Source organism: Bos indicus x Bos taurus, chromosome 22 (assembly GCF_003369695.1).
Source record: "Bos indicus x Bos taurus breed Angus x Brahman F1 hybrid chromosome 22, Bos_hybrid_MaternalHap_v2.0, whole genome shotgun sequence".
Taxonomy (NCBI): domain Eukaryota; kingdom Metazoa; phylum Chordata; class Mammalia; order Artiodactyla; family Bovidae; genus Bos; species Bos indicus x Bos taurus.
In genome coordinates, this window is record NC_040097.1 from 37,783,869 (window position 1) to 37,794,571 (window position 10,703).

Consider the following 10,703-nt stretch of genomic DNA (forward strand, 5'->3'; position numbering starts at 1 on the left):
TGCTGGGTCACATGGAAGACATGTATTTAACTTTATTAGATACTGCCACATTTTGTTTCCAATGAAAACAATTTTTGTACTTATTTTGCAGTCATCAGACATTTAGGAGAGTTCTGATTGGTTTACATATTAGTTTTCTATGGCTTTTATAACAAATTGCCACAAACTTGGTGGCTTTCACCTGCATGCATTTATAACTTTGTAGTTCTGGGGGTCAGATACACAAAACATGTCACTGGGCTAATACTCAGGTGTGTGGCCAGCTGAGCTTTCTTTCTGGAGGCTCTAGGTAGGGTGAGCAAGTTCCCTGGCCTTCTCCAGCTCCTCTTGGCTGTGCGAGTTCTCTGGCCTGCGGCCCCTCCCATCTTCAGTACAATAGCTGGTGGAGTTTTTCTCGCTGTGCTTTAGTCTGACATATGCTTCACCTTCATCTTCTACATTTAAAGGATTCTTGTGACTACACTATGCAGTGTAGTCCAGGATAATAATCTCAGCTAGTCCAGGATAATACTCTCTTTATTTTAGAGTCAGGTGATTAACAAACTTATTTCTATTTGCAATTGAAATTGTTTGTCACCATGTGACATTGCATATTCACAAGCATGGGGAATTAGGACATGCACTTCTTTGGTTGTGGGGGTGAGGTATTATTCTGCCAAGCATGGTCTGCAACCTCACAGGCATACCAGTTCAGTTCAGTTCAGTTCAGTCACTCAGTCGTGTCCGACTCTTTGTGACCCCATGAATCGCAGCACACCAGGCCTCGCTGTCCATCACCAACTCCCGGAGTTCACTCAGACTCACGTCCATCGAGTCAGTGATGCCATCCAGCCATCTCATCCTCTGTTGTCCCCTTCTCCTTCTGCCCCCAATCCCTCCCAGCATCAGAGTCTTTTCAATGAGTCAACTCTTCGCATGAGGTGGCCAAAGTACTGGAGTTTCAGCTTTAGCATCATTCCTTCCAAAGAAATCCCAGGGCTGATCTCCTTCAGAATGGACTGGTTGGATCTCCTTGCAGTTGTCAATTCAAAAGTTAAGTCATTCTAATAGCTGTACAGTCATAGCTCATTATAGTTTTAAATCATATTTCCCTAATGACTAATAATGTTGAACATCTTTTTGTGGGTTTTTTTTTTTTTGGCCATCATATGCCTTCTTTTGTGAGATGTTTGTTTGAAATTTTCCCTATTTAAAAAATTGAGTTGTTTATTTTCTTTTTACTGAGTTTGAGAATTCTTTATATATTCTTGACAGTAGTCTTTAATCAGATAGGCATTTAGCAAATACTTTCCTTCAGCATATGGCTTTTATTTTCATTTTCTTTACCAGTATTTTTGAAAATAAGATTTCAATTGTAATGTTATCTAATTTATCACTGTTTTTCTTTTATGAAACAAGTTTTTTGTGTCCTAATAAATCTTTGCTTAACTCAAGGCCACAAATATTTTCTATGTTTTCTTCTACAAATTCTATAGGTTTATGTATTACATTTGGATCTATAATCCATTTTGTGCTAAGTTTGTATTTAACAAATCTGGGTTCAGGCTTATTTTTTTGAACATAGATAGCCAGTTGTTCTAGGACCATTTCTTGAAAAGAAGAAATGCAATTTTTATCCTCATATATTTATTACTTAAAAGACCTTGAAGGAAAACTCTTTAGTTATTTTCATTTTTTATCACTTCAGAACTTTTCAACTGGTTTTGATTTTTAATTACCTATGTGCTAATGACAACATACTCCTGAAACTGAAACATTTATTCATTACAGACCAGATTAGACACATACCAAGATGGTCAATACACAGCACCAGATTTATGATGAATAATTGATTTCTCACTGTCATGAGTTGAGCCTACGTAATTTGATTATATATTTAACTAGTAATGGAAACTCATTAGTAGAATTCTATTTCATGCTTGTTTGCACCTGCAAACAATTTCTTCTTGTTTAAAGGATTGTTCCATTTGGTCTGCCTGATATAATTTTGCTCAGTAACATTGCATTGATGATCACTACTGAAGCTCACCTAGAAAGTATGAAAACATCTCACTAACCCCTTCCCACCTGCTTTGATTACTACTTCATATCACCCTGGTGACTTCTTGGCACAGAAACCTTGGAGTTCCATGTTTGGTTTTGAGAGCTGATTCTCAGTAACTTAGGGGAAGTTAGTTAAGCCAAGAATAAAGTATGGGAAACCTACAGAACAGCTTCTTAAAATCACATCTGTGAGTTTGTAACACAATTCTGACATTTGTTTTTTATGATCACTCAAGTTCTGTGTGGAGTGGGTTGGATGGAAGATTTCTAATGCCTACTAATTTGGAATCACTGGCTCCTTATGGTGAAGTGCAATTTCCAATGACGATGCCTCAGACCCAAATATCACTGGCTGATACAGACCACAGATTTTTCTTCTGTTTTGAACATGAATTAGATTGAAGTTGCATTTTTAGGATGGCTGTGAACATTGGATTTAGCCCACATATTTGCAATTGGCTCTTCTTTCTTTCCTGTATTATTTACAGGTGTCACTTATCCACAGTCCTTCAGAGCAGACAGTAGCAACGATGCAACAACCCATTGTTAGTGCTTTGAGATACTTCATCAACTGTACGGAAGTGTTGGTTTTCAGTCACTCAGTATTGTTTGACTCTTTGTGACTCCACTGACTGCAGCACATCAGGCTTCTCTGTCTTTCACTATCTCCTGGAATTTGCTCAAACTCATGTCCATTGAGTTGATGATGCCATCATCATATAGAAATAGCTCAGAGCCACAGATCGTGGATTCCTGATGTATTGAGTTGGCCAAAAAGTTTCTTTGGGTTTTCCCTAACATTTTACAGAAAAACCCAAACAAACTTTTTAACCAGCCCAACAAAAAGCAGCAAGGAAGTGGCCTATGAAAACATGAAAAGTGGTGGGTAAGCTACGCCTACTATCCATCCATCTTTAGGAGTCACTTTATACATGTCAATAACCCTAAGGAAGACCTTCACTGAAGAATTCTGTTTTATTTTGATAGTTGCCCAAACATGTTTGACCATGGAACACTTGTGTCTGTAGGACACCACTTTGGAAAATGTTGACCTGGACTGCTGAGAGCAGTAAGGTGCTCAGAGGTTATCCCATTTATGACCTCCTTTTTCTTATACTCTGAGTGTCTTAGCTTTTTCTTCCATTCCCCTAATATCAATAAATTTCAGTTTTCTTCCATCCTGTTATAACTTTAATGTTTTCCATTAATATTGGCTTGATGAGTTTTTTTTTCCAGTATCCATAAAGGAATGAAGTAAAAATTATGCCAGCACTCTCATAAAAAAAGAAGATAATAATATTGACTAGTCTTATTACTGGGAAACTCAAATAAATTATTGCCCTTGGAAATCCTTAGTAAAATGTATAATAAGAGGATGACATTTAGCTATTCTGAATACTAGATATATAGGTAGGTGTGTGTGTGTGTGTGTGTGTGGTCTCTAAGCTCAACTGGGGCCTAGGGCAAAAATACTTAAAAGCTGAAGTTTTTCTTTGGGTAAACATTGCCTCCAATTTCTGTGCCACTCAAGACTGAAACACAGCAGGACACTGTGAGGCTCCTGGGGGTAAAATTCTTTCTGTGTCTCCCATTTCGTGATGACAGGAAATAGGCTTCATTCAGCCTCCTGGGCCTTCCCTGAGTTCCAACAAGCAGGTACAAACAGTGGCCAATCCAGGAAGAGAGGGGATGACAAGGGAGAAGGCAGCCTTGGGGCAGGCTCCTGGTTCCCCCTCAAGGGATACGCATAACAATGAGCTGTTCTGTAGATAGTGAAACCCCCACCAGGTGGGAGATGGTAACTGCAAGCTGCTTATAAGAAACGCAGACCCCAGATAGTTGAAACCAGAAAGTTGATGATGCTGACTCCTGATTACCTCACCATGAACCAGTAAGAAAAACTGTTCACAATCTGATCACACCTTCCCGGTTGAACCACTACTATGAAGCTCCTCGCTCCTCTCTCCAGGTTGGAAGACACAGTTTTGAGGACATCAGCCCACTGTGGCCACCTTTCCCTAGCAAAGCAATAAAGCATTCTTTTCTACAATATTTCACCCAAGAGATTCAACTCGGTACTGAGATACAAAAGCCAGATTTTGGGTACAGGACCTCCACTTTTCTGTTCTGTTGTCATGATGTCCTTTGTCCTCTGACACAAGCCTGCTCTCAGGAAGGAATAAGAACTTATTTACATTTCAAAATGAATGTAGGAAGTTGCATTTCCAGTCCAAGGTAAAGCATGGGGGCAGTGTATTTAGACAGGGCTCTCTCCTCTCTGCCTGTCACTAGCATCTAATGATGCTAAGAATCATTAGAATCCTCTCTAGAAATTCTCTGTGTCTCTGACAGGTGACGTGGGTCATCAGAGAGTACAATGCTCTTATCTGGGACAATCAGTGGCATGGTCAGCGATTCTATGATTTGAGGTGCATGCTAGGTTGCTTCAGTCGTGTCTGACTCTTTGAGACCCCAGGCTCCTGGTGGGATTTTCCAGGCAAGAATACTGGAGTGGGTTGCCGTGCCCTCCTCTGGGGTCTTCCAGACCCAGTGACTCAACCCGCATCTCTTATGTCTCCTGCATTGGCAGGCAGGGTCTTTACCATTAGTGCCACCTGGAAGCCCCAGATGATTTAGGGAGAGGGGACTAGATTACAAGATCCAGGCTTCAGCATTACTCAGAATCCATCTCCTCCTACTCCCAAAAGTTCTCACAACCATCTAGTTCTCCAATCAGTTAAACTCTGAGTGAAGACACAGAATTCAGGCCTAGCTTTCAGGTATACAAACTTCCAGGTGGGGCGGTGGGGGAGAGGGGAATCTTCAGTGTTTTGAGACGGACATCGGGTCTCGGTCTTCTCTGGCTGAGATGGAATAGGGGAGGAGTACAGTCTTCGCAAAGAGGGGTAAAGAAAGGAGAAGCCTAGAGACCTGCAACTTCTGTTCTTTGAGTGTCAAATCTGCAAAAGAAAAATAATCTCCGAGGAGCTCCACTTTGAACTGGATGATTTCAAGCATGACCTGAGACTCAGGCACACGAGCAATTAGCAATGAGTCACGGTCCAGAGTGAAATTCCCCTGGTGAGGGGGTGACTTTTCTCTTTTCCAGAGCACTTGGCACCTCAAACAAAGCTGCCTGCTGCCTCCACCTCCTGGTGTGATAGGCTGAATGCTTAAAAACAAGATTTAAAAAAAAATACAGCACCTCACTATGAGAATAATGAAATCACATGAGTCCTACTTGTTCAAGAAAATGTGACTAAAACAGACTATTTGCAGTACTTTTGATAGTCTCTTCCTCTGAAGGGCAAACTTACTATCTTCTAGAGTTCCATCAGAGCATTCAAAAGGATTCAGATAAAACCTGTAGGCCAGGTTTTGTGGTCTTGTTTTTAATCATTTTTTCCCCCTTTACATAACCAAAAATTATCTTTATGGCTCTCCATAGAGTGACTGACCTGTAGATAAGCTCTTTGGCTCAGTTTTCTTTTATAGCCTCAAGAAATGTTCTGAGAAATATTTTGACAGAACACCCCTCAAGTCACAGAATTTTCAGCCACAGGCAACGGCAGCTGGGTTTTCATACTGACACACTGGAGGTGGTAATTTAAGGGGTGCTGCAGTAAGCTCCTAGGGTGAACCAGAGCTCAAATTCTCCAATTCTCCACAGTATATGATTGGTTGGATGTCTGAGTCTTTAAGGCTGCGTCCTTGGGGCTGGAGCACCTGTGAGCTGCAGTGCTGCATCTAATGCAAAGTCGCCCTGTTTGGATTTCTACAGGAGTCATTAGCTTGAGGCTGATGTGGCAGCTGCCCAATTCCCTGCGCCTGGCAAAAGTTTCATGTGGAAAATCTACATCTGCATGACGCAGGCAAACCCAGGTATGCTGTTATCACTCCTCCAAAATGTCCTCTTCTTCTCTTATTTCCCCAAGGTGTGCAATGAGATGAGACCAAGGGATATGTAGGGATCAGAGTCTTATTGCTCTGGCTCACAGTACTCAGAAAGTGCTAGAATAAGCATGCAAAAGGACAAACATTGCTCCTGAGATGTGCAATGTTATTTCATTAAATTCTTTCAGAATTTCATGCTTAGAAAAACCCAGTACTCCCTTGGACAGCTGTAAGATTATGAGAGCACAGGAGCATTTTGTATTTTCCTTTTTGCACTGGTTGCCAGGAAGCTCAGAAGTTGCTATGAGCTCTGTATTAGTTAGTTGCATTAACCTCCATTTTCTGCACAGTTTTTCTGTCCCAAGACATTTTTATTTCATTGACTTTTCTTTTTCTTCTTTGATTTTAGTCATTCTATTTGTGTCTTTCACTATAAGCAGTACACAGAAAACATTCATTCTAATGCCAGATGGATATTTCACATCGTATATTTTTGTTCCTGGTGCTCTTCAGAGTAATGGTTTTCATACGGGGGAATATTCTTTTTCAGAGTCCATTCTTAGGTATATTACCAGGGATAGTAATAAAGGGAATTCTTGGAACTTCAATAGAAGTTCCTTGAATTTTACATCAAGCTCCTCCACCCAGTTGTTGTTTAGTCATGTCCAACTCTTTTGTGACCCCATGGACTGCAGCCTCCCAGGCTCCTCTGTCCATGAAGATTCTCAAAGCAAGATTATTGCGGTGGTTTGCCATTTTCTTCTCCAGGGGATTTTCTGGACCCAAGGATTGAACCCGCAGCTCCTGCATTGGCAGGCAAATTCTTTACCACTGAGCCACCAGGGAATCCCAGGTTAAGAGCTACTGGGGAAGAGCAATATTTTAAAACTTCACTGTGATATGTTCTGATTGAATAGATCTATCATAGAACCCAGACATATGCAATTAAAATTTGTCTTAAAGGAATGTTCATACAGGGGATTTAAAACACTGTTAGGAAGACTGTGAGAAGCAGTGATTAATCATAGTTAAAAAAAATGCGGGGTAAGGTGGAGATGAACTTCATTCTATAGGTCAAGGTCAAATGTCAATTTCATTCCCATAGAATATTATCTACCTCAATGAAATTGAAGGACAGGTGACCTGACATCTAGTCCCTGCTCTGCCTGGCATCTTGGGGACCTTGAGGAGTCCATTTAAAGCCCATAGCTCTCTATCACCTCATTTGTATAATAAATCAGTGAGCCCTTGATCAAAAGAACTCTTCCCACCCACAAAATGCAATGATTCCTCGCCACCATCCAGGGAGATGGTGAATTTAGAAACAGGCAGAATTTTCATGCAACCAGATAAGCAATGTGCTGTCAGAATGATGGGGAAAACATTTTCTGTAAAAAGTCAAGATGGCTTGGTTTTCTGCCAGAGAAGTGCACAGCCACTTTTGTTCTCAACATCACAAATGAGAAAAGTGAATTCACAAGTTGTGCAAAATCTCTGTTTCATCGACAGGAGTTGGAAGCCAAACACAATTGTTAACTATTCACAATCAATAAGACAAATTTTCAAACTTCATTTCTCTTGGAATAAGGAAACCTGGGTGAAAGAGAGCCCTGGAAGGCAATGAGCAGCTGGTAGGGTGAGTAGATGGACAAGCTCTGTCTCTTTCCCTCTATACTCGTTTCATCCAGGATAGCGATTTCCCCACCTCTGAAGATGAACATTCCTTTGTAGCAATGACCACTCGAAATTAATGAGTTCATAATCCTGTGTCTCTCTTGGAAGCAGTTATGTCCAAGACTAATTACCTTAGGTGGAAAAAATACCTCTATTATTATTTTTTTTAGTAACTTAAACTCCTTTCCCATTGCTGTACCTCAAAGTACAGCACATTTTAAACAGAGGAGATGTAATTAAATTAGAAGTCGTGGTGAAAAGCTGTGGCAGCTGATAATAATTGCTTTTCAGAACCCACTATAATTGGTGCTCCAAGGATTTTATTTCAAAGCATCAAAGTTAATTTAGAAGGCTTGCTTTATCTGGACTGGAACTGCTTTGATGAAGACACTATGTCTTCGTGTCTCTAGGTTTTCTTAAATTTAACTAAACTGTTTTTTAATGATTATGTTAATAATTACAGTGCCATGATGTTATTTTATGGACACTGGAAGATAAAATTCAAATTCCCCTTCTGCCTATTAGTTAAAGTTGTAACCACGAAATGTACACAATTCTTGCTCGTTAACTGATAAGCCCTTGAAATTCTATAACCAATAAAAATATCTCTTTCATTTGGTACCTCCCATGTAGAATTTAATACATTAAATCAAGGCATAAGAGGGAGTTCATTAACAAATACCCTGATATACCACTGTATATCTGCTTTTTTTTTTTGGGTGTGCTAGGTCTTAGTTGCTGTGCACAAGCTTTCTCTAGCTGCAGTGCGTCAGTTTCTCATCGCAGTGGCTTCTCTTGTTGCAGAGTATGGGTTCCAGAGCACAGGTTCAGTAGTCATGGCACACAGGCTTAGTTGCTTTGTGGCATGTGGGATCTTCCTGGACTAGGAATCGAATGCATGTTTCCTGCATTGGCAGCTGGATTCTTCACCACTGAGCCACCAGGGGCGCACTATACCACTTGTTTTTGCTCACTGTATTTTCTCTGCCTGGAATCTCTCCCTCCCTTTTTTTATGATTCAATGAGTAAAATTCTACTTTATCTTTCAAGTCCCAGATTAAATGCCATCTGTTATGGAATGAATGTTTATGTCTCCCCAAAATTCATATGCTGAAACTCTAACACCCTATATGATGGTATTAGTAGGTAGACCTAATTAGTAGGTAGGTGGGAGGTACTAAGGTCATGAGGGTGGAGCCCTCATGAATGGGATTAGTGCCCTTAATAAGAAAAGATGAGAGCTTGCCGCCTCTCTCTCTGTTCTCTACCACATGAGGATAGAATGAGAAGACAGGCATCTGTAAACCAGGAAGAGGGCCTTCACCAAGAATTCAGCCATGTTAGCACCCAGAACTTGTGCTTTCAGCCTCCAGCGCTGTGAGACTTGCACCACCCAGTCCATGGTATTCTGTGTTAGCAGCCCAAACTCACTACCACAGCACCTCTTCCACAAAGTCTTCCTTGACTACATAAGAGGATTGCATTATTCCAAATCTGAGATCCAGGAGCTTAAGTTTCCCTATCTATACTACAGTGATCACAGGGATGCACTGACCATAAACTGAGGTAACGTTTGTGGAATCTGAAACAACATTGCTATCACTATCATGAAACTTTCTCTGCTCACCTCTTTAGATGCTTCCAGCTTAAAGCCATAGGACACAACACAAGTCAGTTAAGAACTAGACTCATCAGGGCACAATTTTCACCTCTAAGCAGTGTGTGCTAATTAATTATCTGCAAAATGGTATTTTGTATCTGAAAGAAAGCGTTGGAATCTGGGGCAAATACATTTTCTTGCTGTGTGACCTTGAGAAAGTCACTTTACTGTTCTGGTTGTCAATTTTCTTTTGTACACAGTGAGTTTATAAAACTAAAGTTTCATTAAGAATACTTTTGCCTCTAGTGCTCTATGAGTATAATTACAGGTGGTGCAATCCTTAAAATTGTGTCCAAGATATTTATAGCATTAAGACTAATTAAATCTACCTAATCATGCCAACAGAGAATAAATTTCTATGCAATTACCATTTCTGGCTCTGTAAAGACAAATTAATGCAAAAATTCATTATCTTACCACACCATGCAAAGTTGATCAGCTCTGTGAACTATGCCAGGTAATTAACAACAGGAGGTGAGATGCTCCATCTCATTGTTGTGGCATCATCTTGACAAAATTGCACAGTCCCTCCCCTTGTGCAGAGAATATTTTGCAATGTTCACAAGCTCTACGGAGAGTAGAAAAAAGTAAACTGAATTATAGATCAAATAATGACTAACATTATAATTTATAATAGCAGTAGCAGTAACATGTTCTTGTTTGTCAGACAAATACTCTGTTCTGGGCACTATGCCATGTTCCATGTCAATTATATCATGTATACAATGCTGTGAGGTAGGTGTCCTCATTATCTGTTTCTACTGTGGAAACAAAGGCTTAAAATGGACAAGTAACTTGCCCAGGATTACACAGGTGGTGTGTAGAAGAAATGGGATTCAAATGCAGTTTGAGCTGACTCAAGTCCTGGCCCTCAGCTAGAAGGTTAAAGTGACTCGTATGCAGTATAACCAGTCAGGATTAGCATCCAGTTTGTAGACGACTGGCCCTGTAAGGTGTCAACAGAGAGCCTGACATTTAGCTGCTATACACATGAATGGCTAAAAATTATGTCACCCTATTCTTATTTGTCTGTGTATGTTTCACAATCCTTGGACACCAGCTGGGTGGCCTATAATTCAATTCAATTCGGACACAATCTACCTGGGACAGCATCAGATTCCAAAGATTAGGGGCTCAGTCCTGCAAGACTGCCCCTCCATACTTCAGATCCCAGTCACAAGTTCGGATTGCCACCTGGGCTTCTGACCAATTGGGTAGTACACTTGATGTTCCCATGCCTTCCTCCTTGGATTTAATTAATTTGCTAGAGTGACTCAGAACTCAGAAAAATATTTTGCTTGCTAGATTAGTAGTTTATTATATACTATATACATACTCAGATATAACTCAGAAAGGATAAAGGATATAACTCAGAAACAGCCAACTGGAAAATATGCACAGGGCAAGTAGGGGGAAAGGGCATGGAGCTGTC

General features: G+C 40.4%; 1 long non-coding RNA gene across 1 annotated transcript in view; it reads left to right on the top strand.

The window, feature by feature from the left end:
• The window catches only part of LOC113880795, a 48,582-nt gene extending 41,015 nt beyond the window's left edge, over window positions 1–7,567 (top strand). Inside the window, exons 3-4 of the long non-coding RNA XR_003507832.1 lie at window positions 5,825–5,925; window positions 7,447–7,567. This is a non-coding gene — a long non-coding RNA (uncharacterized LOC113880795). The remainder of the gene's footprint in view (window positions 1–5,824; window positions 5,926–7,446) is intronic.
• Window positions 7,568–10,703: the final 3,136 nt, after the last annotated feature.